The sequence below is a fragment of the Sturnus vulgaris genome, chromosome 3, assembly GCF_052056855.1.
Source record: "Sturnus vulgaris isolate bStuVul1 chromosome 3, bStuVul1.hap1, whole genome shotgun sequence".
In the NCBI taxonomy this organism is placed as follows: domain Eukaryota; kingdom Metazoa; phylum Chordata; class Aves; order Passeriformes; family Sturnidae; genus Sturnus; species Sturnus vulgaris.
The window spans coordinates 44,299,524-44,303,442 of NC_142245.1; positions in this window are offsets into that span (position 1 = coordinate 44,299,524).

The following is a 3,919-nucleotide window of genomic DNA, read 5'->3' on the forward strand; positions in this document are numbered from 1 at the left end:
TCTCAAATTGAACATCTGACCCCAGTTTATGCAATTCCCCTGTGACCATTTCATAAGCTTTTTGTCACTTCACTTCACTTCACTCAATTGTTTGTGGAAAGCATTCACAGTTACCCTGGCTAATGGGAACGTTTCGGTGTGACAGCTTGCCCCGTGGCTAAGCCCTCCATCTCCAAGGCAACCTCACAGTCTTGCTCTAAGAGTACTATGCCATGTCATGAGATAAAATGAAACCCAAAAGGGTATGCCGGGATAATTCCTGCTTTAGCTATCCATAGTGCTATTCTGCTTTAGCAGAAGTTTTAGGAGGCATTCCCAGGCTGGTTATTTAAACATGACAGGGCATCACAAATACAGCATTTGTCTCTAAAGCTATACAAGCTATACAGGGGCATGAAGAGCTACACCCTGAACTCTGCCAGGGATCCCAGGGATCTTGAACAGTTTCCACAGAGCTACATGGAAATGATTGAGGGCAGAAAGAAATGGTAATTTCATGTGTCTGACAAATCACCTGTGTCCTACCTCTACCTCAAATCACCTCCATTTCTTCAAGCTGTAGGTGTTGAAGCAGCCTCACTAGTGTGGGTCTTGAGTTGGACCCCCATACTCCTCTGTCTCCCCTCCCAGAGTTCAGGTGAGTAAGTGTTAAACTTGGGCTTTTACAGGAAAGGAAGGATTCCTTTCCCACTTCCTTGAGTGCCATTTCAAGGTGGTCTCTTCTGATAGTGCTGCAGAGGACCAGAAGCCTCACTGAAGGACATTGTGTAGGAGTGTTACTGAAGCAGGTCATTGCTCAAAGCAGCAGACTTCAGGCATAAAATGAATGGAGAAATTCCAACCCCCTACAGTGGTTATTTTCAGTTGGTTTCTCCACTCAGAAATGCAAAGATCCTGTCCGGTCTATGCACTCGTGCACTGTCCTCACAACCCTGAGTCTTGGAAAACACTTCTTTTCCATGTGAAAGCTGAGTTACCAACCTTGAATTAGGATCTGGAGCACAACTGTGTGCAACCCATATGCAACATCTTAGCGTGACCTTAAGTCTCTGAGAAAACCTGTTAGTTTGTTTGGGGGTTTTGCCCTACCCTACATCATCACAACTCCTTTCTCCTGTCAGTTCCTCCTTCAAAACATTGCTATTCCACCTTCACATTTGTGGAGGTGCAGGTGCCATTCTCTTCAGGTATAAAGAACACAAAACTGTAAGGGGAAGGGAAAAGGTTTAAATACCAGCTAGAAGAAAATGAAAAATATTGCAACTAACCTGTTACCAAAGTGTTTTAATACTGTCGCATTTAAGTGGATTGTTGCAGAAGAATAACCCCAATCAGTTCTTTTTCACAACATCCTGTTCATGTCAAACAAGTTCAGTATCTCAGTGCACGTGCAAAGTGTCACTAAATCCAACAGAAATCAGCTGAAGACCTGACCTTCACTCCCTACAATTGGCTGAAAATTCTCCACTGCTGGGAAGCATTCAAAAGCAAGCACTCTTTCCACTCTCCTGCGACATCAATATAACCAAAACAACTCTGCTTTTTGTCCAAAGAGCTGCCAAGAACAGGGAAATAGCACAGTTTAAAAAAAAAAAAAAAAAAAAAGTATGTGTTTCCAAAAGCAGTTTTGTACATCTTCTAAAACAAAAGGCTGTGCCTGAATGTGTGCAGCGATAACACTGAAACAAATCATTTCATGTCCTGATTTTGCCCCATAGAAAGCAGAAATCTCCTGTGCAGCTGGTACGGCAGCAATCAAGCTGTTGCACAACTCAACATGCAGATCAGGCCTGAGGAAGTTCTGCCGAGATCCTCTTTGTCCTCTGTTTTTCAAGTGTGATTGAAATCTGTTTTCTTAGATTAGGAAATTGGAGAGAGGTTTTATGTTACACTTCTGAATAATTTTGAACACTGCATGACAGTCACGTGTTCTCAACAGTTGAAAACACCAGGTTTGAGCAACTCCTGCTTGGCTGCCTGGAGATTTTAAAGCTCACTGTCAAAGTTTTACTTCTCTGCTATCTGAGTTAGGTGATTTACTGTCATCCTGAGTCTGTTGACAGATTCACCTGATATTCAAGTTTGTAAAAAGCTGTCTTTGTTTATTTGTTAAATGCAAAAGACCTGATACTGGGCTAGTGTCCCTGCTCTTCCAGAACTCCCAAAGGCTGAGCTCTACTAACTTTGGACTCTGAAGCATTTGCATTTCACAGCTGGGTTTATCTGGTTTCTAGTAAGGTGCAAGTTCCACCCAAAATTTTTTCCTTACTCAGGATGTTTATAATCACTCCTGGAGGCTCTTTCCCTCTGTCAAATCAGATCGACCAGTTGACCAACAGATTAAAAAATTATTAAGGGTGGGGAGGAAGGACAGGCACACATGCACACCCACACACAAAGGCTGCAAGCACTCCGCCTTTGTGCTCATATGAGCTGTTTCCTTGGGAATCCAGCTACTAAAACAGGCAACAGCTGTGACAAAGAAATGAGATCTAGCAGCAGAGCAGCAAGACGGATGATTTGCAAACCTTTTGGTTTGGGGATTTGCAAGACCCATCCCTATTTTAAACACGTTGGAGGAATGAATCAGCACGTATGTGTAGGGAAGTATGAATCTAGTGGGCAAGCAGACTTTTTGTAGCTCATCATCATAAGAAGTAAAGCATCATCAAGTGCCCTCTGTATTGGGAAATATTTGCAGTGTGCATCCATCTCCTTCATGCTCGGCCCTGCAGTGTCTCCTGACAACACTCACACTACTGTCTCCAGTAGAGGAAACATAATTTTTACCATGCCTGACTAAACACAGGATGCAAATAATCTGGGTTTGGGAATTTGACTCCTCTGTACCAGCAGCTACATCTGCTGCTTCTCATTTCTTTTCCTGGTATCAGGTAGCTTCACTATCAGATCTTTTCGGTGTAACAGCTAGTGTCTCCAGTTTCCAGAGCCTGTCTCAGTGCCAGTTTGCCATCCTCCCTGGCCTCCTTCCCCTGGCACACCACCTGAATGGGCACTAAGGGGAGTAGTGCGGCGCCTGGTGCTGCGCTGGGGGTGTGCTCCCATTCACCTTGCCTGGAAGGAAAGCACCTGGATCCTGACATACCCAGGAGAAAGGGCGCTAAGGAGACAGGAGTGAACAGGCAGTAAGTAGAGGACACGGTCTCAAACTGAGCCAGGGAAGGTTTAGGTTGGACATGAGGGGGAATTTCTTCACAGAAAGAATGTCACAACTGGACATTGGAATGGGCTGCCCCAGGAAGGTGGTAGAGTCACCATCACTGGAAGTGTTTAAAGACTGGACGTGGCACTCAGTGCCATGGTCTGGTTGACATGGCGGTGTTCAGCCACAGGTTGCACTCGATGATCTCAGAGGTCTTTTTTAACCCAATTGATTCTGTGATTCTGTGGAAGCACCGCAGTCCTGATATGCCAGGGAAGAAAGGGACAGTAAGGAGACAGTCGGGCTGAGGAGAAAGCAACATGACAGCTACTTTGTGCGGGTCTGGGCTGAGAAATGTCGCTGGATTTCTGCGGGTCCAAGCCGAGGACCACCGTTGCCCCGGTGGCGGGACACGCCGGCCACCAGCGGGACACGGCGGGCAGGCAACCGCAAAGCTCGCCGGCCTCACTCCGATCGCGCCGCCGCCCCGCCCGGCACTACATGTCCCGTCGTGCCGCTGGCGCTGAGGCCCCACGACGGGGTCGCACGCTGGCTGCCCACGGAGTCGCCTTCTCGGAGGCACGGCCCGGCCTCGGCGCTGCCCCCATTTCGCGGGCAGCAACGTCGTAATCACGCTCCGCGCCACCACTGCTCCGCACCGCACCTCCCGCGCCGCGGGCGGCGGACCAGTTCCTTCCGTTCCGTGGCGTTTCGCCATCAGGCACCCGCGGGGCGCCCCTCCATGGCGCCGGTAGG